Genomic DNA, 27022 nt, shown 5'->3' with positions numbered 1-27022 from the left:
TAGGATCACTATCAAGAATAGGTTTCCCGTTCCACGGGTAGAAGACCTATTTGATAAGCTACAAGGATCGACCTACTTCAGTAGGATTGACCTAAAAAATGGCTATCATCAAATAAGGATAGTTGATCAAGACATTGTAAAGACTGCATTTCGTACTACATTTGGTCTTTACGAATACATTGTCATGCCTTTTGGCTTGACCAATGCACCAGCCACATTCAACCGCTTGATGGAGAAGCTGTCCAGGCCTCATCGAACCTTCACTGGAGTGTTCTTTGATGATATTATCATCTACTCTAATTCATTGGAGGAATACAAGCAACACCTCCAGGTAATATTTCAAGTTTTAAGAGAGAATAAACTTTATGTTAATCGAAAGAAAAGTGAATTTTTCTTGCAAGAGATTCAGTATTTAGGTCACATTATCTCTCAAGATGGCATCCAAATGGATCCATCCAAGTTAGAGGTAAGGTAATAAAAGGATGGCCTAAACCAAGGAATCTTCATGAACTAAGAAGCTTCATAGGTATGTGTGCATACTAAAGACGCTTCATAGAAAAGTTCTCACAAATTGCAGGACCATTGCATGAACTAACAAAGAAAAGCGTTATGTATACATGGTCTGCTAAGGAGAACAATGCTTTCGAAAAGCTTAAAGAAAAGCTTATCTCTCAACCTGTGCTTACACTACCGAATCTCTCAAAACCATTTGAGGTCCAATGTGATGCTTGTGGTGATTTCCTTGGAGTTGTTTTGCTCCAAGAAGGGAAAGCCATAGGCTATGAGAGTCGAAGGCTCGACCCTATTGAGCAAGCTCTAGGCATATACGAAAAGGAACTCCTTGCAGTTCTACATGACTTAGACTCATGGAAGCACTATTTATTGGGGACTCCTTTCATTCTACGAACGGATCACCAAAGTCTTAAGTACTTCATGACACAGACCAAGCTCTCCGACAAACAAATGAGGTGGGCAAATTTCCTTTCGCAATTTCATTTTCATATTTCTCACATTGCTGGCAAGCATAATCAAGTAGCTGATGCACTCTCAAGACGGCCGAGAGTGAATGCGGTTTCCATAGCAGCTCACAATGATCTATCTTCAATGATAGATGAGTATGCTATTGATCCCGATTTTAGAGATGTGATTTCAGCCCTTGCATTAGGGAAGAAAGAAGAACCATTTACTTTACAAGATGGTTATCTTCTCTATGGCAATAGACTATGCGTTACTAACTCACTACGTGAGAAAGTAATCTATGAATCTCATGCTCCACCTTATGCAGGGCATAGAGGGATTCAATCTACCTTAAAGGGAATTGAAACATATTTCTATTGGCCTACCATGAAAGTGAACATACAAGAGTATGTTTCCAAATGTGTGGTATGCCAAAAGACAAAATTTGATAGAGGGAAGCAACTTGGATTGCTTCAACCCTTGCCAATCCCTAATTCACCATGGGAGAGCATATCCATGGATTTTATCTTTGGATTGCCTAAGTCTATCCATGGGAATACGGGAATATGGACGATAGTAGACAGGTTCAGTAAACAAGCTCATTTTATACCAATCAAAAAGACTATCAAAGCCCATCAAATGGCAACCCTTTTTATTTCACAAATTTTCAAGTACCATGGCTTGCCCATGTCCATAGTGTCGGATAGAGATCCTAGAATGACCAGTAATTTCTAGAAGGGTCTCTTTGAGAATTTAGGAACAAGGCTAAACTTCTCTTCGGACTATCATCCACAAACTGATGGCCAAAGTGAAATAGCTAACCTAACCATTCTCGATCTACTAAAAGCCTATGTAACGGAAGTAGATCAAAGATCCCAATGGGAGAAGTACTTACCCTTAGTGGAGTATGCTTACAATAACACTGTACATACTTCCACGGGAAAAGCACCTTTCGAGGTAATTGAGGGAAGATCAAAAAGTCCCTTGCTACTTAAGGTACATGGGAAGATCTTGAGCAGATGAGTATAGCCGAGACCTACAAGAATCTTTTCAAAAGATTAAGGATGCTATCTCTATCTCACAGCAAAGGCAAAAGGCTGCTGCTGACAAGCACAGAAGAGCCCAAGCCTTTAAAGAAAATGATTGGGTCTTGTTAAAGTTTCCCAAGGCTCGATTGAGGCACACGACGGGCAAGAATCCTACGGGCCACCAAAAGTACTATGCTAAACTAGCAAAAAGGTACTATGGTCCCTTTCAGATTCTTAGGCCAATCAATGAGATGGCCTATCAACTTAACTTCCCCAATCATTGGCTCATACACAATGCTTTCCATGTGAGCCTATTAAAGCCTTACAAAGGAGAGCCACCTCAAGAACCAACTATTGAAGACCCACCGGAGATCGAGGACCAAGAGGAGGTGTTGCAGCCCGAGTCCATTCTCCGACATGAAGACAAGGTACTAAGAGGCGGTAAGACTATCCGACGATATCTTATTAATTTTAAGAATTATCCTTTTGAAGATGCTAGATGGATGCAAGGCATACAATTAAAGGATAACCTAAACCTTGTCAATGCTTACAATGCTTCCCAAGAGTAAGCAAATGTACAAAATGTTAAAAATGAACAAAGTTTTTGTCTTATAAGACTCTTTTTCTTTACCTGTGCACAAAAATGAAGTAGTATGCATGCTTAAATCAAGTTTGCGGAGACGACGTCTCCCAAACACCAAGTAGAGCTTGTCACTCTACTATGGAAGATTGATAGGACTAATGTGTAGAGATGCTTGCAGCAGCCTCAGGCTCTCAAGTGCCAAAAGGACTAGTCATCCATTGTGGAATGATGTCGTACGGTAACATAGGGATCCTCTACCCGCTAAGAAAAGGACTCATGAATATGCTTTATCTTCTCTACACCATAGTCGAGGACGACTATGATTTCAAGAGAGAGGTAATGTCATAATAATCAATATCTAATTCTCCTAAATGATTTTCTCATATTAAACTGATCATTTAATGTGGGAAAGTGCCAGGGGAGAAAAAGCTAGAATATTGACTAAGCTAGCAGACCGGCCACAGTAGGGATCCAAAGGAGGGAAAATAGGGATCCAAAGGGGAGGCCATCTGCAAAAGAGCCATGTGCAACAATGGGCTAAAAAGACCCTAAGGTTCAGCCCATTAAGACTTCCAAAATGCTAAGGTTCCAAAATTCAAAGGTTGTGTCCAAAGGTCAACCCTAGGGAAAATTGGATGCTTTGTGTGTGCCCTAAAAGTCTTTGCACATCCCTACATGGGAGGGGGCGAGCCCTAAAGTTAGGGGATGAGAGAGAAAGCCACACACACACACAGGCTCCTTTTACACAAAGGGAATGAGGGACACATGTCAGCTCCCTAGGCCAGATGCCCACAAGGTGTGCCCAATTTCTATTGGATGACTCTTGAAGTGGACCAATGAGAATTAAGCTAGAGTAAATCTAGTTTAATTAATTTAAAAACATTTAATAAAAGAAACCAATGAGAATTAAGTCTCCTAGAAGACTATTGGGCAGTCTCCCAAGGGGACCAATGAGCATTCAGGAGCCCCATGGCTTGCCTGATTCCTATTGGCCAGGAGGCAAAGGGGTCCAATGAGAGTTTAGTTTAATTATTTAATTACCTAAAGCTCTCACAAAAGGGGAAAGGGGGACACATGTCAGAAGGCTATCACTTATGCTGCTTAATTGTAATTGGCTTGACTTGGGGAGGGCCAATGAGGCTTCAGCAAGAGCAATTAGCAAGAGGGCTCGCCCAAGAGAGAGAGGGGGCTGATTTTTGGAAGGCATTATCACACACACACTCACACAAGCTCATGTGTGAAGAAAGAGAAGACTATCTCTTCCCAAGCTTTAATGGAGAACTCATCACCTACTCCAAGCTTGTGAGATAGAAGCCTACATCAACACTCTCTTGGCATGTGGATGCAAATCCAACCAAGAGCCAAGCTTCAATGCATGCTCATCTCCTCTACCAAGCTAATTACTAAGCTAAGCTATGCTACATATGAGTGATTATGTGAGGAGATGTACATCTTTCTCGTAAGATACTCCTTCTTCCTCTCAATCTACTCTCATACCCTGCTAGCTCTCACCATCTTCGAAGGTGTGTGAGGTCTTGGGTCTGAGAACGGGGATAATTCAAGTTGTGTTTGTTTAGTGTTTTGCCTAGTGCATGAATTTTCCATCTTCATTGCACTAGCTAGTCTTGAAGGAACACAAAGAATTGTATTGTACAATGTCTCTCTTGATGGGAGAAACCATAATACAAAGCCGTTTGGAGGGGGGACCGGCTCCATGCAAATCCGGTCCTCAACTATTGTCAATAGCTTAATTTCTCTCACTACAAGAGGTTGTGTGCTCTTGTGACGCTGTTAGCGACGGAAATACACTGGGTTTTTATAACCCCCGGCGTCGCTAATAGCGCCGCTACGAGAGCGTCGCTATATGCGTCGCTATATAGAGACGCTCATAGCGACGCTCATAGCGATGGTTATAGCGACGTTTACACAGAAGTCTATAGCGACGCTCATAGCGACGCTACAGAGCAATAAATAGCGACGGTTATAGTGACGCCCGAGAGAAAAATTTTTTGGTGACAGGGCATTGAATGCCCTGCCACCCGTCAACCATATTGTACTTGATTCACTTTTTAAAAAAAGTGCAAGGGTAGATAATAGACCCAAAATAGTCACCCACAAGATGCATTGTTTGCAAAATACACAAGCGTAAAATTGACAAGCGTAAAATTGACAATTGTACACATCATAGGCAAAATGAATTGATTGGCAAATGTAATAATGACAATTGTACAACATCATAGGCATAAAGAATTGATTGGCAAAATGAACTGCGGTGACAAATGTAATTATATACATGGTTCAAAAAGACGTTTAAAATCCGTCTCATGATACATAAGCTATGAGAAACCCTAAACTAATGCTATCTAGCTACGGCTAAACTGACGTCGTCTAGTCAAACGTCTCATCGCGTCCAAGCGGCGTATCTGTCGGATTCTGCAAAAAAAGACAATAAGACAGCTTTCAGTAAGTATAAACATATAACGACATTTATAAAACAATACAAAAAATACAAAAGAGTAAACCCTAATACTAACCATGCCGCCGCGAGAACTGAGAATGTCCATCAGGGCGTTTAAGCCCTTCCTGCCTGCGTACTCGCGCTCGTACGGTGTGGGATCACGTCCTGTCATCGACCACTGTCAAAACATACAAAGATTTCATTATGTTAGAATTAAAAAAACTCATAAACCCTAAACTATCGAACATAAAGAGCAATGCGAAAACACTTACAAAATCGGCCTCAAATGATGCCCATCCACCGCTCCCCAAGTGGTGCGAGCTCCTTGCCTCTACTCGCGCTCTGGCTGCATCCTTTTGTTGCTTCCACTTGTCGGGATTCTCGCGCGCTGCTTTCTTCGCATTCTTCCAATCTTCTTTGGCCAGCCAATATGGCCTGTTCCACCCATGCTTGATTGCTTTTTGCACTTCGAAACGCTTGTGTTTGCAGTATTCGCGCATTCGAATCTTCATCAGGTCTTCATTGAAGCGCTGATCCCGTGTTGGAACGGGAAACTCATCATGAATTATGCTGATGACTCTGTTTTTTAAATCACTTGGTACTTCACTCCATTTGTTTAGTATGTAGTGTCTAAACAGCTGAGAGCAAAGACCACGCATGCGCGAGATCACCTTCTTGCCGTCATCATCCATGATGATGCCGCCGCTGAAGTCGACGGAGTAAGGCAAGCCCTCTGGCCGGTGACGCGTGAACCTGGGTGTCCAGGCAGGGGTCTCTAGCGGCGTGTCAATGGGGGTACGGACGTCAGGTGTCTCCACCGGCGTCTGGGCCCCGAAGCGAGGAGTGTCGAGTGGGGTGGCTCCTGGCGGAGTAGGTAGAGGTGTGTAGCTGCTAGGAACAGTCAGCCGCGCAAAACCTGGCGTAGATGGCGATGTTGTGGCTGGTGTGGGGGCGGGCAAAGAAGGGGAGGGTAAAGAGCCTTGTCGAACACGAGGCGGTGTGGAGGCGCCGGTGGCGGAATCCCCACAACAACCGCCACCACCACCACTAGAGCGCCGGTGTCTAGACGAGTGTGAAGATCGTCTCGTCGACACCGAAGCTTCGGAGCGCGCCGAATGCTCCGAAAGAGAGGGAGATGCGGATGGAGTAGGAACGCGCGATGATGCGCCAGAGCGATGACGCTCCACGTACCACTGTCTCTGCTGCAGTGACAAAGAAGAAAGAAACTCCTCATCATCCATACCTGCATTAAACACATGAATATTTAAACTTAATATTGAATGAATAGAGTAGACAATGACGCAAAGACCATTAAATACAATGACGTAATGACACATATAAATACAATGACGCAATGAATTGAGTGATAGAAGAGGCAAGTCGAAAACGCAGAATTTTCAATCAAAAGATGTGAGCGCGAGTAGAAAAGAGCGTTATACACCATGGAAGGTACTTAGAGAGCCAGAGCTTTTACAACACGGAGCAAAATTGTTCAAATACAATATTTGTGGCTTTAAGAGATCTCTCCCTCATCCTCGCATAACTCAGCATAACTTCCTATATCTATATAGAGCTCTCTGTTTAAACACATATCCTCTGTTTCATTTTGTAGATCCTCTGCATGCACCCCATATAGAGTAGTAGCATCTTGATGCTCGTCTGGCACCACCGCAGCGGCTTCTGATTGAGCATCTTCTCTGATCTCCTCCATTGATGCCATTGTGATTGGCACATGCACACAAGCTCCGCAGCATTTAGTTTGGCGAATGGTATGGAGTCTACGTTGATCTCCTTTTGTGAGATCCATTGCACCAGCTTTGCAAGTTTGTAGATTGTGTTACGGACGTCGAGAGACAAACATCCCTCAATGGCAACCGGTAAAATAAACTGTAAAGTATGTGCAGCAATGATATTAAAGTCCACATTTTATGCAATGATATTAAAGTCCACTATGAACGTACCTGACACATTTTATGCCAATCGTGTGACTTCAAACCGGTAAGCTTTCCTTCTTTACTAAAACGTGGATAGAATGCAGTCATTAGGACAAGCGTGGATAGAATTGTAATCCATCCCCAAGTTTCGCAAAATCTTTCTTGCTTCATCTCGGGAATCTGGCATCACATTGTCAGCAAAAAGTATGTGCTCTTTAAGCAATCTACACAACATAAAAATACGATATAGTCGTGTAAAAATCTATCAAATCATTATACATTTAGATTTTTATTAAATTAAACTAATTGTAACAGATCACTTGAAAAGCGCTGTGACGCTAGTGTCACTCCATCCAAACTTTGCCTGCATGTTGAGAAGAACCAGGAGTGCTTTCAATCTAGACATACGTGCTCCATTATACAATGGTGTATCGGCTTCACTTTTCATATCATCATAGATAAGCCTTTCTGAATCCATGATCGTCTCGATCATTTCATCAATCTCGGGCTCAAACATTGCCTCATTGGGAATGTGCTCTGCATGATCATCCCCCAAGCTGTCAGAGGCTACATCTTGTGGCCTCACATATGCTGCTTGACCAAAGCGCCTGCGAACACGTCTATTGGGTTGCAAGATTGCTGCTTGTTGGCCAGCATCAGAGTCCGACGAGTTATAATTGGCAACAACTCGATCTATAATAGATGGATCGAACTCGCCAAATTCGTGAACGTGCTGCAAAGAAACATGTCTTGTCCGTCGCACAGCATGCTTGCATTGATTACAAGGACATAAGACCCTCGTTGAGAGATAGGTGTTTCGGTTGGACGGTCCCACATCCTCGTCACTACTCATAATGAGGATAAAAATCTTATAACCTGGACAACAAATTTAATATTCTATTGGCATTCTTCGTCTTATCTCTCTCTCTCTCTCTCTCTCTCTCTCTCTCTCTCTCTCTCTCTCTCTCTCTCTCTCTCTCTCTCTCTCTCTCTCTCTCTCTCTCTCTCTCTCTCTCTCTCTCTCTCTAGTCATGTCCAATCCCCGCACACCTCGGTCTAGAGGTGAACGGAGATCAGAACCACCGGGTTATAATCTCGTCTTTATTGGTCAATACCTATATTTGTGGGTACAAGAAATCTACAGACCCACGTCTACATGATACTGCATGTAGTGGACAAAACCCCTTTGCCTCTTCTCTAGCTATAGCACTTCACAGCATCTTAACATCTTTTCACAGTAGATCTTTTCACTGTTCGTCTAACTCTAAACCCTAAACCGTAAGTAATTCTTGCGTGGACTCGATCTAACGTAAATAAGCTTAAATCTAAATAAACGTAAATCTAACTAAAAATAAACCTAAATCTAATTTAACGTAAGTCTACATCTAACCTAATCTTTAACGTCTTTTGGGATAGTTTCCTATGACATTAAAACTCTCTTCTTCTTGTGTGTGTGTGTGTGTGTGTGTGTGTGTGTGTGTGTGTGTGTGTGTGTGTGTGTGTGTGTGTGTGTGTGTGTGTGTGTTTGTGTGTGTGTGTGTGTGTGTGTGTGTGTGTGTGGGTAAACCTAAATAAACCTAAGTCTAATCTAATATAACAGAAATCTAAATCTAACGTAAATTATGTTATATTAAAAACAAAGAACTAAACTAACAGGGATTATAAGAACCTTAAAACTCATTTAACACATAATTTTTCATATAACTCGGTAAGAGTTGGCATTCTCATCACTAAAGATGTGAGAGTTAACTTCCGGCGGTGACGCTGCCTCATCTCCATCCACATCTGACGACAGCAATTGGCCCTTTGGACCGTTCTTGCTCTTGTTACTAACTTTGAAGTTGCTGTAGAATGACTAGAGGTTGTCTAGATGGTCATTGTCGGGGATGTAGTGACTCTTGCCGCCCTGAAGATCCACCTTCTTCCCTATCTTCTGAAGACATTTCACCAGTACTTTTGGATCGACGGAGCCCACCATGAGTGAAGGTAACAATACCCTATATTCCATTGAGGGCTTTCTTCACCCGCTTCATGCAGGCATCGCAGTCTATGGAGACCTAAATCTAATCTAATATAACGTAAATCTAAATCTAGCGTAAATAAACCTAAATCTAACTAAAAATAAACCTAAATCTAATCTAATTTAACTTAAATAAACCTAAATCTAATTTAACGTAAGTCTACATCTAACCTAATCTTTAACGTCTTTTAGGATAGTTTCCTACGACGTTATAACTCTCTTCTTCTTGTGTGTGTGCGCGTGTGTGGATGTGTGTGCCAATAAAAAGAGATAAATGGTATAACCTTTCTATCACCCATGCCAAGTATGATAGATTGGTTATGCCATTTCCCTCTTGAATAATAGGTCTTGAGTTCAACTCCTCGTCGGCTAGATCTTTAGGTCTTTTAATTTACATTAGTTTCCTACAACGTTAAATTAGTTTCTCTCTCTTTCTCTCTCAATGTGTGTGCGTTTTTTTGTTTATGCATGTTTTCTCTCTCTTTTCCTCTCTCAATGTGTGCGTTTTTTGTTTATGCGTGTTCTCTCTCTCTTTTCCTCTCTCAATCTGTGCGTTTTTTGTTTATGCATGCTCTCTCTCTCTCTTTTCCTCTCTCAATGTGTGTGTGCATTCTTTGTTTATGTATGTGTGTGTGCGTTTTTGTTTATGTTTGTACTCTTTCTCTCTCTCTCTCTCTCTCTCTCTCTCTCTCTCAAAAACAATATGTGTGTGTGTGTGTGTGAGAGAGAGAGAGAGGGAGAGAGAAAGAGGGGAAGGGAACATGAGAGTGAGGAGAGGGAAGGAGCATACCTGGCTCTCCTTCCTCTCCTCGTGTGTGTGTGTGTGTGTGTGTGTGTGTGTGTGTGTGTGTGTGTGGAGAAGAAAGAGAGAGAGAGAGAGAGAGAGAGAGAGAGAGAGGGAGAGCGTTACCTGCTCCTTGCTTGAGGGCGCCGAAAAACTCAGATCTGAGATCTGAGTTTTTGGACGCTCTCTGTTTTTTTTTTTTAGCCCAGCCAACGTCGCTATGAGCGTCGCAAATTTACTTGTAAATTTGCGACGCTCATAGCGACGCCGGGAAAAAAAAATTGAGCGTTGCTGTGTGAGCGTCGCTAATATAAATAACCTCTTGTAGTGTCTCTCTTTTGAAAGTATTGTCGATGCTATCTAACTAGGTGTTATGCTTTTTGTTGCTCTTTCCACCCAAACACTCTTGTAATTCTCATTAGGAATCTATTCTAATGAAATGCCCACTATGTTCATGCTAATTTTCCGCTACACATAAGTTTTTAGGCCATTAAATGTTACACTTAATCTCTCTTTCACTCTAAAAATTCTATACATAAATCATTGAACTCACAACAAAACCATTACAAATACTATTCATAAGCACATAACGAAACATTTGCAAATTAATCATATACTACACCAAGTGAAAGAATGGAGAGTTTTTTTAATTCTCATCTTGTATAAGATCTCTACAAGCACTAGGATCCATATTTAGACCCATAGTATTCAAATCAATAAACAAATTTAGAGATTCTTCCTCCTCTCCATCACCTCCTGTAGAATCATCATCGCTTTCTCCCTCTTCCTCCTCCTCAAGATGACTATTTGCAAGGCTTGGCTGACCTTCTTTAACTTCTACTACATCTTCCTCTGCATCTTGTGGTGATGGTATGATGGGATCAATTACTGGCTCAATGTCCGTCTCCGTTAAGATAGATCTACCCCGCGGCGTGACTAGAATGACATACCAAAGTCTTCTTTGAAATATACATGGCACATAAAAGACCTGTACGTCACACAGTAAGAATAAGCTGATATACATAACTTAAATGTTTAATTTAAGTTAATTGCACATAGCCTAAATTACTTGCTCGCAACTACTAGGATACACCAAGTTGTCAGTTTTTCCCCGATGGAATTGGGTGGAATCCACCATAATGAGCCCATTTTCATGTCTTTTGACCTCATCCGCAAACCATTGACACTCAAAGAGGATTTTGTGAAAAGATCTGAAATCCACTTTGATTATTCTCTCTATAGTACCACAATATCTGACCTCATCTGTTGTTGTGTCAAAGTTTCCCATCATGCCACAATCATTAGTGGTCCGACGCTCATCTATCTTGCGGGTGCGAAAATGTCGGCCTTCGGACCAAATGGAGTTGAAAATGAGACCCTACAATCACAATGCATAAGAGGTTACATCGCATTTCATTAAGTGATTTGCATACATGCATACATAACATATACACACTCACCTTGCGCAAGCATCCTCGCGCATACTCCCATTCTTTAGGGCTTATTTGTTCTCCTTGTGCTTTGGCATTGGTCATGGCATTATGGATCCACTCTACTTGAATCAAGTCAGGATATTTTGCAAGCTCTTTAGGAAAAGGAGGTGCACGTCTACCTCCATGGGACCTCTTCCATACATCTCTATCCCTTTCTCTAGTTGCGCGGGCTTCCAAGTACATATTGACCCATTTGGTCATGATAGTGGCATTGAGTAAAGAGTAGTTGTTGACTATGGCATGAAACTCTCTATCCATGACCAAGAGTGAGCCTTTTCCACTGGGAATGGTTGAGTGCTTCCTAGGATCCTCTTCTTCACTCCACAGACGAGGCAATGATGGATCCACTGTGATGAGATACTGTGAGACATACACAAATGCCTCTTGCACCACCCAACCTTCTGCCATGCTCGCCTTAAAACACTAAAACCACATATTTTTATTAGTAACTCCATAGTGTTTAAATGCTATCCATATTGTATTTATTTTGCATACCTCCGGTTGTGACCTCAATCTAACAAAATCCTTTAAAGTCTTCAAATTCTCTCCAAGAAGAACATCCATCTAGAGTGAACCACCCCACAAATGGCAATCTCCTCAACAAGGTGAAGCAATAGGTGTATTTGGCTAACAAGGATTGTACGTGGGAATGCATCCTCAATAGCACACACTACCTCTACTGCTAGCTAATGGGCTACTGGTATGGCTTCTACTTCTATCTCCTTGGAGCTCACAAATCTACAGGGCAAATGTTATATAGTAGATGAAAAAAAATTCCAAAGTTCATGCATGCACAACATGATATAGTACTTGAAAAAAACCCATTACCTCACAATCTCACCCACTTTGAATATTGCACCCTTCACCTTAGTGTCCCCATAACCACTAATAGTTATGGGAAGTACAAACTACAAGCAATAAAACATCTTAGTAAATGTCAACCTATATATAAGGACACATAGACACCACAAATTGTTCTACTCTTACCTGAAGGATTTTATGCCAATCATGGGATTTCAATCCATACAATTGAGTGGAGCCACCCTTTTTGGTTTTTGTGAAAGCACCTTTGAGTGACCGCATATATCCCGTTGGAGTTCTGATGGATGCAATAACTTGCTTTGTCCGCTCTTGGTCTGCCTTTGACATTATCCACGGTGCTTTTGGGAGAATCATCTTTCCCCACTCCCCCATGCGGGGCGTGGCTGAAGGGGGGAGACGTCTCATGGCTCTTAAATCTTCCCTAGCACCCAATGAATCCTTCTTGCCAATTATGTGATCCCATATAGCTTGCCCAACATTTTTTACTACATGCATAGGGTCCAATAAGTGCTGAATTTTCAACGAAGCCCAATAGGGGAGCGACAAGAAGATTGAGTACCTCGACATACCCTTTGGCAACCCATTGGGAGGCGGTGAGGTACCATCATGCTCCTCCCAATGCTTCGCCCAATCATCCATGTTCCAATGGAACGGCTGCACTCCATTGATCGGGGGAGCATATCTACAATGTGACGGAGGTAGGAAGCGATGGTTGTTGGTATAGATCTCCTTCCCAAGACGATGAGGTTCCTTTGTCACAAGGGAAGGGCCACAAGTGGGACACGCACTATGTCCAGATGTTGCCAATCCTGCCAAGAGGTAAACAAACGTTACACATGAGACGATAAACCTAAAGCAAAGAGTACAATTAACATGTGCATACTTACCAAATACCTCTCCAAATCCTGGGTAATCATGCATGGTCCACATGAGGATGCACTTGATGACGGCATTGCGGTCTCGTGGTGGCCGTGAAATGTCAATGACATCTATGCCTCTCCATAGTTCTTGAAGCTCATCAATAAGAGGCTGCAGATATACATCCATGTTTTTTACCTTGTGCTTTCCTAGAATGAGAAGTGATAGTAAAATTTTTCCCTTTTTTGTTGCCTCCCAAGGCGGAATATTGTAGTTTACAACAACCACCGGCCAAGTGCTTCATGAAGTAGAGCGGTACCCAAATGGATTCACTCCATCACTAGCTAACCCAATCCTCAAGTGACGAGGCTCATCCCTGAACTCTAGCCATGTGTCCTCTATGTGATTCCATGCTGGTGAGTCAGCTGGCACTCTCATAATACTATCTGTGGAGCGATTTTTTGCATGCCAACTCAAAAGCTCGCTCGTACCCTTCGATCTAAACATATGTTGGATGCGAGAAATGAGTGGAAAATGCCTCAAAACTTTACGTGGAATTCTATTGCTCTGCATTCCTTCTTTGAACCTAGGCTCCCCGCACGATGGACATGTGTCACAATCGGCATGCTCATTACGAAAGAGCACACAATCGTTCACGTAAGCATGAATGCGATCATAATCCATCCCTAATGCAGTCACCACTTCGCTGGCTTTTCGTCTGTTCTCTGGCATGTGATTGCCAGCTGGCAGCATCTTTCCTAGCAACCTATCACAAGAAGAAAGTACATTAGAAGCTAATTTATGCACTCCACAAGCATCCTTCACAATCTGTAAACATACCTCAAAAGTGCGTCGACACTAGCATTGCTCCATCCAAACATCGCCTGAAGGTTAAGGACTTCGAGAGAAGCCCTTAAAATGGAGTAAGAGCATCTATCATATAGTGTTGTGTGTGGCGAATCGAGTAGCTCACTCCTCGTTAGCTCGGAAGCTTCTTCGCATGCACACTCTGGTTCATGCTCCTCCTCTCGTGCAAAGAGATCCTCAACCATTCTATGCAAATGGTCGTCTTCTACATCCACGTAAGGAGATGGGATGTGGTCACTCGGATAAGAGGGAGCAGCAGTACTTGGCTGATTTGATGTGCTTCCTCCCTCTCTAATGGATTCCTGGCGCATGCGCTCTTCCACCCTCCTTTCCCCTCCTCCACCAACCACACGCCAATGTGGGGTGACGTCAATAGCCGCAACAATTTGCGGATCGTTTGTTTCCATCCGTGCACGCTTGCGAGGATTGTCCCATAGTCCATAATCTTCTACATGGCTCAAGCATATCCGTCGAAGTCGAGCAATGGCGCATTTGCACCGCACGCATGGGCATGGTAATCGCTCGGCCAACCACCGTGATCTATCCGGTTCAGTAGACAGGCCAAAATCATCCCAAGCAACCTACATTAATAAATTACATACACTAATTAAAATCAAATTACCAAAGAATGTTAATAAAATATCAGTAAAAAGTAAAAATTAACCATTTAGGTAAAAAGGTCAATTTCAAAGTACTAGAAATACTTTCATTTTATATATATTTTATAAAAAACATAGTACCAATAGATTGTGAGGATCAATAGTAATAATGTCAGAACGTGGCCATCTGTTTATTTGGCCCGAATTTGCACCGAGGTAATATACGCGGTAATGTTTGCGGTAAGAGACGTGGTAATGCTCGCGGTAATAGGAGCGGAAAATCAAATTTCAATTTTTTTTATAAATAGGGGCACTCGCGTGCCCCGAGAAGTTCAAAGCCCTAAAATTCGAATTTCATCGTCTTCTCCACAGAAGCCGAGAGCGCGAACCTCACAACCTTAAGCTCTACCGCCATCTCTACTCTTCTACTCTCCACCATCTCTACTCTTCCACTCTCCTACCCTCTCCCAACAAGCGCTTCAATTCCATGTAAGTTTTGTTGTTATGTTTTTTGATTTTTTCACACGCATACACACATGCACACTCATACACACGCATGCATACACATGCATACACACACACTAATTAGTGCATGTCTACGTTCTTTACACACTAATTACACACACTAATTAGTGCATGTGTACGTTCTTTACACACTAATTAGTGCATGTGTTCTTTACTTACACTAATTAGTGTAAGTAAAGACACACCAAAACTTAAATTTGTTAATTATTAGTTGCAAAATCTAAACTTGTTAGATTTTATTACTTATATAACCTAATATGTTAAATTTGGGATTGACCATGCACACACTAATTAGTGTGTGCATTGACCAATGTGATTGGTCAATGCACACACTAATTAGTGTGTTATTAGTGTGTGCATTGGCCAATGTGATTGGTCAATGCACACACTAATTAGTGCTCATTAACACACACTAATTTGTGTGTGATTAGTGTGTGCATTGACCAATGTGATTGGTCAATGTACACCCTAATTAGTGTGCTATTAGTGTGTGCATTGGCCAATGTGATTGGTCAATGCACACACTAATTAGTGTGTTATTAGTGTGTGCATTGGCCAATGGGGTTGGCCAATTCACACACTAATTAGTGTGTGATTAATGTGTGCATTGACCAAAGTGATTGGTCAATGTACACACTAATTAATGTGTTATTAGTGTGTGCATTGGCCAATGTGATTGGTCAATGCACACACTAATTAGTGTGTGATTAGTGTGTGCATTGACCAATGTGATTGGTCAATGCACACACTAATTAGTGCTCATTAACACACACTAATTTGTGTGTGATTAGTGTGTGCATTGACCAATGTGATTGGTCAATGTACACACTAATTAGTGTCACATTAGTGTGTGCATTGGCCAATGTGATTGGTCAATGCACACACTAATTAGTGTGTTATTAGTGTGTGCATTGGCCAATGGGGTTGGCCAATTCACACACTAATTAGTGTGTGATTAGTGTGTGCATTGACCAATGTGATTGGTCAATGTACGCACTAATTAGTGTGCTATTAGTGTGTGCATTGGCCAATGTGATTGGTCAATGCACACACTAATTAGTGTGTTATTAGTGTGTGCATTGGCCAATGTGATTGGTCAATGCATACACTAATTAGTGTGTGATTAGTGTGTGCATTGGCCAATGTGATTGGTCAATGCACACACTAATTAGTGCTCATTAACACACACTAATTTGTGTGTGATTAGTGTGTGCATTGACCAATGTAATTGGTCAATGTACACACTAATTAGTGTGCTATTAGTGTGTGCATTGGCCAATGTGATTGGTCAATGCACACATTAATTAGTTTTGGATTAATGTGTGCATTGGTCAATTGGATTGGCCAATACACACATTATTTAGTGTATGTGATTAGTGTGTGCATTGGCCAATGTGATTGGTCAATACACACACTATTTAGTGTGTGATTAGTGTGTGCATTGACCAATGGAATTGGCCAATGCACACACTAATTAGTGTGTGATTAGTCCAATTACACAAGACAATGCACACACTAATTAGTGTATGTTAACACACACTAATTAGTGTGTGCACAATCTAATGCACACACTAATTAGTGTATGTTAAAACACACTAATTAGTGTGTACACAAGCCAATTACACAATCCAATGCACACACTAATTAGTGTATGTTAACACACACTAATTAGTGTGTGCACAAGCCAACACTAAAACACACACTAATTATGTTAAATTAAACAACAATCAACACAAAAACAAAAACATACCTCCATGATTAAGTCGTAGGTGACGTATTAGGCCCCAATGATCGTCCAAGTGATCACGCAATCGATCACACTAATCATAAACACAATAATCTCTTATTAGTCAATACACACACTAATATCTTATTAGCACTGGAGGCTTTGCAAGACTCTTTTATAGGTTGTAGACACACATTGGATTCTTTCCACATTGAATTCTTTCAACATTGGATACTATAGAGAATCCAATGTTAAAAAATCCAATGTTTGAAAAAAATCAATGTGTAAATTTTTAATCATATATTCAAATTTTATACCCTAGTTTAATCTTTGTCGTAATAAATACAGACCATGTCTTCTTCTTCCACACCATGCTTTCGCAGCATTGAGGATTTCATGGCAGACGGGATGTCATATCCCGACGCTCTCTCTACCTATCATTCACAGCCGTCGCCTCAGCAGTCATCATCAGGGTTCGACTGGTTTCCGGACGCTCTAGGTGGGTCCACTGCCATACCTGTGACCGATCCAGATGTGGAGAGGGCATTGCGTCTTCGGGCTGAGTGGTTAGTTTCACAGCAGACCCTTACACAGCGCTATTCACCGGCGCAGCTAGCAGCTTTTGGATTATCAGAGGTCTCTACTCTGACTGGTGGCACTCCATACCTGCAGAGTTTTCCAGCTACAGCTCCAGGTTCAACTTTTCCTTCACAGGGTCCAACGCCCCAGGGTCCGATGCCGTTGGGTGCGACACCACAGGGTCCGACGCCACGGGCGTCCACCTATCCATCACCTATCCCACCTTCTGTCCCAGATTCACGTCGGCGCTCTTCTGGCAGTCAGCGTCAGGGCAGCTCGCGCGCTAGCGCCGGTCGATCTCGACGAGGGAGCGGAGCTAGTTGTTGTTTTGGGGGGGGGGGGGGGGGGGGGGGAAGTACTACAGATTCTCCTCCACAGTCACCGCTCCCTGCTCCAGCACAAGATGACGACCATGACATGCCTTCACCAGATGCTCGCGGGTTATACTACCAGGTTCATAGAGGAGGTATGGTGGATCTCGGGACAGCACAGGGCAGGAGATTCCGCACACACGTCAACCAATTAATCCACTCCACATATATCAATTGTTTTCTCAAATTTGATCAGCAAGATCCCTACAACCTCACATATATAGAGACAACCATGCACATGTGTTTCCCCAACCCTGAGAGGCAACAATTCTCAAGGCAATGGTTGCAAGAGCATGTCAAAACATTTCTGAAGAACAAAAAATCTAGTGTGAGGAGAGCGGCAAAGAAGACAATGGAGTCTCCAGAGCATAGCTATCGGCCAGGAAATGTCCATGATGTGGAGTGGGAGACCACTATGGGCGAGAAAGAGGACGAAAGGGCAACCGGTGCGAGGATGTATACGCGTCAAGTTGAGGCCAGATCCCATCAGACTCCTACGCATTATGGTTCGGGAGGAAAAACGGCTTGGAAAGACAAATATGTAAGTAAAAATATTAGTTTTATTGTAAAAAATCTAATGTTTTTCATTTAATTAATTGGTTGCTATTTTTTGTCAGTATAACATTACCATGAGTCGCCCGACCAGAGAAGTGCAGAGATATAGAGAGAACCATACCGAGTATCAAACTTGGTGTTGGTTGTTTGAAAATAAAATGATCTCTCGAGAAGAGTTCGAAAATGCGTGCAGAAGTCTACAACATGTAAGTTTAATCTTATCTAAGTAATCAAATTGTTGATTTTATATCAAATATTAAATAACAAAGTGTTAATTGTTTCTTTTTTATGGTTTTGCAGAGTCAAGGAGTTCCACGTGAAATGCCGCCAACTCCCCCATGAGCATCCTCTATTTTGTATACGCGGGCCCCGTTTGCCCTATCCCACATGACCATACTCTATTTTGTACACGCGGGCTTTTTTTGCCCTTTATGTAAATGCAATACCTATCATTTTTTGGCTCAATACCTCCCCCAATTGTAATTCCACTTATGTAAATGAAATTATCAATCTTTTTTTGGCTCAATGTATTGTCCAATTGTGATATTTTGTTGTAATTAATAATAATTTTGTAAAATAACTAAAATAAATAAAAAAAATAGATGACCTTTTGGATGGTCCTGCAAAGGACAATCCAAACGGTCATCTATTTTTTTATAATAAATCCCTTCGCGGTAATGCTCGCGATAAGCCTGACGCGGTAATATGTGAGGGTACTGTTGCAGCAAAGCACACGGTAATATTGGCGGAAATATTGCCGCATCAGTTACCGCTAGACCATTACCGCCAGCTTTGCCGCAGTATTTGCCGCGTACGGGAATTTTTATATTTCAAGTTTGTTTGTTTTTTTGCGGTAATGTGAGCGATAATACCGTGCATATGTTATAGTGCATCTACTCCGTCTCGGTGCTGTCATCTACATCCCAACAAGGTCTACGTCATCTTGGCGCTGACAATTGCAGCCAGGTGTGTAACCCAACTGCCTCTTGACGCCGTCAACAGCCAGGACTATCTACTATTTCTCGACACCGTCAAACGGCTTGTCTATGGCCTCTCGACCTCTCAATAGCCTGTCTACTAAACGTTGTCAATAGCCTACATTCTACCATTTTTTGACACTATCTAAACGACGTGTCTATCAACGGCCTGTTGTCTAAGGCTTCTTGACACCATCCTACAGCGGGTCTTGATGCCGGCAGCAGCCTTGCAACAACTTCATGACGCTGTCTAGGGCTTCTTGGCTTATTAGCACTGCAACAGCTTCTCTATAACTTCACGACCCTATCAAAGGCTTCTAGGCTTCTCAGCACTGCATCCCGAGCGTGGCATCTTGGTGCGACATCATAGTAGGTGCTACTTGACTTTGGAAAGGGGGAAATGGAAAAACCACCATCACACAATATAAATGCCTCTCTATGGCCCAGTGGTTCCACAGCACCCCTATCCCCTCACAAAAACGGTCCTTATTTACCTTGCCCAAACCCAACCGGCTCAGTCTAAAAAAAGGACTCTCATGTCCGTTGGCAGCTACGCAAGCATAGTCAACACAGCCACGCTAGCAGTCAAGACGCGCAGCCCATCTCCAGCGTGGCATATGAAAGCGTAGGGCTGGGAGGTATTGCGTTAGCACCTCGAAGCTCGAGCGCTGATTTTAGATGCAGACTCCAGAGCCAGCGCCGCTACCTTCTTCGTCGCCAGTAATTAAAATTTAATTGTCATTAAAGTTGGGTCCTCCAGTGGCCGACTTGGAAGTTGGCTCTTTCCCCTCCCCTCTCTCACACACACAAAATATATGGAACACATTCACACACACACACACACATCTGGAACACACGTTCACTCTCACTTTGGTTGGTTCATAAGATCTCCATCACACACACACAAGAAAAAAATCACCAATGTTGATCAAGGGAGTAGAAAATTCTCTCTCTCTCTCTCTCTCTCTCTCTCTCTCTCTCTCTCTCTCTCTCTCTCTCTCTCTCTCTCTCTCTCTCTCTCCGCATCCATACTATGACTTCGTTCATGTGAATTGCAAGTGCTAATTCCCTCTCTTGCGGCCTCTCAATCCAAGATGAATCTACAAATTCCTAATCCCGATATCTTCAATTCTTCATCACTACAATGGTTGCATATATACAACGAGAAATCCAAGTATCGAATAATGCGCGAAGCTCAAATTTCGTGGTCTCGAGTGAATGAATTAGTAGCCGGCAAGGCAAAGTCTGAGAATTTTCCTACGTCCTTCAAAATTAGCACGCACCATAGGCGAACACCGGAACAACTTAAGCGCGTCACTATCGACACATGGATTGAGGGGAAAGTATAAGTGTATCTCCAACTTCAATCAACCTCTAATCATATTGTTATGATGGTTAATTGCAATACAATTAGGAATTTTGCCTACTTCATGCCAGGTTTTGGTGTGCATTTGGACCAAAGTCATCATCTACATCATCTCATACACAAAATTGTGTGATAGAGGGAGATGGTGCACCATTTGAAAATGGTAATGAAGCATCCCCACAAGGCCCATCAAACGGAAAAAAGAAGAGGCGTCGACCACTTAATAAAGGCATGCTTTTACGAGGTTGTCAATGTCACTTCCAACTTAAGCGATTGGCAAACAAACCAGATGTGGGCGTCATTTCATACATCCATCCCTATCACACGAATAGGGATGATGAGATGTGCCATGGTTCTTGTCATGATGGAAATTCTTCAAAGTTCTCTCCTTGGATATCTATGCACAAGAAAGTTTGGGTTGCAAACATGTTGTTTTGTGGATTCTCACCTCAACAAGTTATGGAAAAGCACATTCAAGCATTGCACACCCAAACGACCAAGGATCCTGCATACTCCATGGTCAGGGATGATTTTTTGAGCATAAAAGATGTATTGAATATCGGCCAAAAGCTATCCATTGATGAATATCAATGGCACGACAATGATGCTAAGAGTGTCAGGAGATGGTGCATGGAGAACAAGGGGAATATTTTTGTATACCAACATCAAGATGAAAAGAACTCCTTGGAATTTGTGTTGGGAATACAAACTCCATGGCAAAGAGAGATGTGTTTCAACACGGAAATGCAAATCTCCTTTCAATGGATGCAACATTCGGCACCAATAAATACAAGGTAGCATACCTTGTCTCTTGCATTGTGTGGTTTTTCTCTCTTGCATCGTGTGATCTTTTTTATGAAGTCAATTTATAAAGCATGCCCAAATGTTTATTGCAGTTCAATCTTTGCACTATCCTTGTGTTTGATAGCCATCGTAATGGTGTCCCTATTGCATGGGTCCTAACATCATCCGCCACCTTTGAAAGCACTCGAACCTGGTTGACCTGCTTTAGGAACTCCATGCTCGACCACCACAAGTCTTGGGAGCCTGGAGCATTTATGATTGATGATGTGGAGCAAGAGATAGCCGCTCTAAGGTATAGACCTTCAAAAACTTTATTGTTTACATGAATAACTACGTTGAGGCATGCACTTACAAAAGTCAGCGGGGTTTGTTTAGGAGAATTGTATTCAATCAACCTATTCTACTTTGTTTGTGGCATGTCAAACGATGTTGGCTAAAACATCTTATTAGAAAGGTCAAGGATTGGCCAAAAAGAGCAGAGATGTTTCGGGCTTTGGGGGAAATTATGAATATGCAGGGTGCATGTTCAACAAGGGAGGAGGTCACCAAGGAGGAGGCAAAGTTGATGCTCCATTCCTTCTACAACAAATATAGCCAAGAAATTGAATTCACCATGTACCTTAAGACCCATTGGGAGCCCAAGATAGGTGAGACAAAGCCTTCACACATATCTCATGTATCCCTATCCTTATCCCAATTTCTCTTAACCTTTTTTTCCCTTATGGCACAGAAATGTGGGTGCGGGAAACACGCAATTTTCCTCATGCTGGACAAGATACGAATGGTGCCATCGAGGCATATCATGGCCAATTAAAGTCTAAGTTCCTTGGTTCCACTAAAAGGCTCATTGCTCGGCGTGTAGATTGGCTCTTGCACAAGCTAACCACTAGTGTCTTGCCCCACTATTGGTTCATTCAACAATTGAAGGATAATGGATTCAGGCGCAACAATTCCATAGAGGTGGTTGTTGAGAACTCCTACCAACGGGCACTTCACATTCCTAATGGGCATGTCACCTTCGTGGATTCCTCTAAGGGGGTGGCTTTTGTGGAAAGTGTTTCATCCCCTGGCCAAGGGTACACGGTATTCAACGCCGATTGTGAATGGGCATGTTGCACTTGTAGGTGGGCTGAGCAAGACAACATATGCAAGCATCAAATTAAGGTCATGATAATGAGAGGAGATACCCAAGCCTCACTTGTGAAGCAATGCATGGACATGTATGAATCATGGAAAACGGACAGGCAACCAAGAGGAAGAATGGAGGCCCACACAAAAGCATCCTCTAGTGGCGGCTCTCCTCCTACAAGCATGGGCGTACCCATGGAAGAAGGGGAGCATGCACACGATGATTCTTCAACATCAAAGGTGAGCATTCAACCACTCCAACAAATGTTTAATGAATTGTTAGTGACTCTGGAAGGAGACAAAGCACTCATCAAGGAAGCATGTGGTGGACTAAGGCGTACATTGGCCCATGTGAATTTGGTGAAGGCACAACATGACATGGCAGCTTTTTCTACTATGGAGGATGGCTTTGGCAATACCCTAAAGAGGGCAAAGCCATTCATTGAGAAAAGATCTTCTAAAAGAAAGCAAGAAAGGGGTGCGCAGCCCTTTACTAGGCCCGAGAAACTACACAGAGTGTCCATGCAAGCTAAATTGGATAAGAAAGCCAAAACGGCAACCCCAAATGTGTTGTAAAATTACATTGTATCATATATTGTATCATTCTTACATTGTTTGAATCATGTAATGCTTAATATGTGACTTTCGCTCCGGCAAGATTATGTGTGTGTGTGTGTGTGTGTGTGTGTGTGTGTGTGTGTGTGTGTGTGTGTGTGTGTGTGTGTGTGTGTGTGTGAGAGAGAGAGAGAGAGAGAGAGAGAGAGAGAGAGAGAGAGAGAGAGAGAGAGAGAGAGAGAGAGAGAGAGAGTTGATATTGAGGGAGAGGGAGTGAGTTTATATGGAGAGAGAGAGAGAGAGAGAGAGAGAGTTGATATTGAGGGAGAGGGAGTGAGTTTATATGTGGAGAGAGAGAGAGAGAGAGAGAGAGAGAGAGAGAGAGTTGATATTGAGGGAGAGGGAGTGAGTTTATATGGAGAGAGAGAGAGAGAGAGAGAGAGAGAGATTTGATATTGAGGGAGAGGGAGTAAGTTTATATTGACAGAGAGAGAGAGAGAGAGAGAGAGAGAGAGAGTTGATAGAGGGAGAGGGAGTAAGTTTATATTGACACACACACACACACACACACACACACACAGAGAGAGAGAGAGAGAGAAAGGGTGGTCACTCTAAGGGAGAGGGAGTGAGCGCTCGTATATATGTATGAGAGAGTCAAATAATAAACCAAAACACTATGAATTAACAAAGGAAACAATTGTCTTTTGCACATGGCAAGTAGAAGGAATCCCACATAGCTTTAATACAAAGCAACATTAAATTGCACATGTATTCAATCTTGTGGATCGTCGGGTAGCAGCAACATTGTTCTTTGCACTTTTCTACGAGGCCTCTTACCCTTGCTAGGGCCAGCCACTACATGGTGAGCAATGATAGGTCCTTCATCCTCGACATCAATGGAGTTGTCCACCTCTTCCAATGCGTTCATATCGGCCGCTACCTCATGAAGCACATCTTCAGGAATGTGAGGCCCCTCTTCATGTCTTTGTACGTGTGGAGGGGTGACCAAATCAACTGCAACCACCAAACATAATGATCAAAGAAATGTGTAACGCACAACATACATGCAAGAAGAAGCTTAAGATTCTTTGTGTTACCTTCATCGAGGGGTTGATCTTCTTTCATCCCTTTCTTGCACTCCATGTAACCGGCAATGAAGACATGGGCTAGTTTGGAGTTGTGTGGAAGGGATGGATTAAAAGATCGCAATGCACGCTTTGCTGATTCTATGTCCTTATTATCCCCGCTCGTAGTATGTTTCTGAGCAAGGCGCAGGTCAGGGATTTCCACACTCAGACTATGCTCTTTTGAGAGGTGGCGTACCATACGCTTTCTGCCTACAATGCCTACTATGCCTACAATGTCTGGTCATAGGTCCTGACATGCTGCGAGTTTGCAATAGAATATCTTCCGATTCAAGGCTGAATAAACAAGCTCCTTGTACTACATCAATTAAACATCCCATGAGCATGCATGTTTAAGCATGTTTATGCTTGTGTGTATTAGACATAAAAATGCTTAAACGTACATGGGCATAAACATACCCGTGCATAGACAGATGCATACATTACGAGCATGCATTCTTGAATAAAACTACGCACCCGTGTGCAAGGTTGTTCATGCATGCACGGTGATTATGCATGTTTAAATATGTTTATTCTTGTGTGTATTAGACCTAAAAATGCTTAAACGTACATGGGCATAAACATACCCGTGCATGCACATACATTACGAGCATGCATTCTTGAATGAACCTACGCATGAATGTGCAAGCTTGTTCATGCATGCAGGGTGATTATGCATGTTCAAGCATGTTTATTCTTGTGCGTATTAGACCTAAAAATGCTTAAACATACCCGTGCATAGACACATGCATACATTATGTGCATGCATTCTTGAATAAACCTACGCATGCATGTGCAAGGTACCGCTCATTCATGCAGGGTGATTATGCATGTTCAAACATGTTTATTCTTGCATATTAGACCTAAAAATGCTTAAACATACCCATGCATGGACACAAGCATACATTACGAGCATGCATTCTTGAATATAAACGTATGCATGTGCAAGGTACCGTTCATGCATGCAGGGTGATTGTGCATGTTCAAGCATGTTTATTCTTGTGCGTATTAAACCTAAAAATGCTTAAACATACCCGTGCATAGACACATGAATACATTCTTGAATAAGCCTACCCGTGCATGCATGTGCAAGGTTCATGCATGCACGGTGATTGTGCATGTTCAAGCATGTTTATTCTTGTGCGTATTAAACCTAAAAATGCTTAAACATACCCGTGCATAGACACATGAATACATTCTTGAATAAACCTACGCATGCATGCATGTGCAAGGTTCATGCATGCACGGTGATTATGAATGTTTAAGCATGTTTATTCTTATGTGTATTAGACCTAAAAATGCTTAAACATACATGGGCATATACATACACATGCATAAACAAACCCATGCATAGACACATTAAACCTACGCATGTGTGTGCAAGGTTGTTCTTGTATGGGTATGCACGATGATTATGCATATTTAAGCATGTTTATGCTTGTGTGTATTAAACCGACAAATGCTTAAACGTACATGGACATATACATGCACATGCATAAACATACATGTGCATAGACACATGCATACATACGAACATGCATCTTTGAATAAACATACACTGATATGTGCAAGGTTGATGCATATTACTTTACACAATAAGTGCAAAGTTTATGCATGTGTATGCTTGTGCATATATTGTATGTTTAAGCATGAGTATGGGTGTACATATGTGGATGTTTATGCACAACCCCCCACCCTAAAAAAAAGTGCTAACATGGTCACACAAAGTAAAGCTTGAATCTAATGCAAGGTTCTAGTGTTGTCTCTCCTGTGCATTGTATGTGATTTGCCAAATTCAAAATGTATCACCTCACAAGTCAATTTCATCATTTCATCACACAAGTCAATTTCATCATTTCATTTCAATTCTCTAACTCTCACACAATTATGCCTCTTGGAAACGTTAAGAGATCATTCCATTTCATCGCACAAGCCACTTTAAACCTTTGAAAACTTCAACAAATCATTTCATTTCAACTCACAAAAAACACACACACACGCCGGGTGGGCATCTCATTCATCAATTTGTAACACTTTGGCCTGTTGAAGACGTTTACGGTTATTTCATCCCCCCCTCTCTCCCCCTCTCTCTCTCTCTCTCTCACAGACACATGCACATAAACCATTTCCTCTCTGAATTTGCGGGCATACCTCATTGGTCTCCCTTCGAACGTAAAATTTGCCCAACCTACGAGCTTTGGCAACAGCATTATTTGCGTCGATGCGTGACATAGCCGCTCTCCTCATGTTGCAAGAGCTCGGAGAGGCAGTCGCATGTGGAGCCTTCGATCGGAGTGCACGGATTGTCAATGGGGTCACTAATAATTGCAAGCTCGAGAAACTCGACGAGGCACGACTTGAGCTCTCCGGCTTTACGTAGGCTGCCATGGCAGCACCGTTGATAAGAGGAAGCTTTGAGTTTGTGTTTATCTGAGAGAGAGAGAGAGAGAGAGAGAGAGAGAGAGGACTCTCAATGCGGCACACGAAGCTTTTCTCTACCAGTGAGTGAGAGAGAGAGAGAGTGAGAGAGCCTCTGTCTGAGAACTACGTATACGTTGAGAGAGAGAGAGAGAGAGAGAGGGGGGGGGGGGGGGGGGGGGGGGGATTAATGTCTTGGCTCCAGCAGGAATTGGTGTGGCATTGGTGTGGCTGGACTGCAGTCCGTCAGCGCATGCCACTTTTTGGCTTTTTCCACCCACGGTATTGAATCCACCTAGCCGGTGCTTGCGTGGCTGCCAACCGGAAAGTGCTTGCGTGGCTTGGAGGTGCTTGCGTGGCTGCCAACTAGACATGAGAGTCCGTTTTCTAGACTGAGCCAACCCAACCAACCCTGACAACACATAGCCAATCCCAAAGCAAGTAATCATAACTTCAATCTTTGATCCTTTGATAGCACCACCACCCGACAT

General features: G+C 42.5%; 2 pseudogenes across 1 annotated transcript; one reads left to right on the top strand and one right to left on the bottom strand.

Annotated features, from left to right (window-relative positions):
- Positions 1-20527: 20527 nt before the first annotated feature.
- LOC147434810 (uncharacterized) lies at positions 20528-23010 on the top strand (annotated as a pseudogene).
- A 644-nt stretch (positions 23011-23654) lies between these two features.
- On the bottom strand, positions 23655-26690 carry LOC147434809 (uncharacterized; annotated as a pseudogene). The gene is made up of 3 exons (XR_015185253.1): positions 26265-26690; positions 24087-24432; positions 23655-24003 (listed from the first exon to the last, which is right to left on the bottom strand). The product of XR_015185253.1 is annotated as an uncharacterized LOC147434809 (transcript).
- Between the last annotated feature and the right edge of the window lie 332 nt (positions 26691-27022).

Source organism: Adiantum capillus-veneris, chromosome 19 (genome assembly GCF_014529385.1).
Source record: "Adiantum capillus-veneris isolate H3 chromosome 19, ASM1452938v2, whole genome shotgun sequence".
In the NCBI taxonomy this organism is placed as follows: domain Eukaryota; kingdom Viridiplantae; phylum Streptophyta; class Polypodiopsida; order Polypodiales; family Pteridaceae; genus Adiantum; species Adiantum capillus-veneris.
This window is presented reverse-complemented; position numbering and strand designations above follow the sequence as displayed.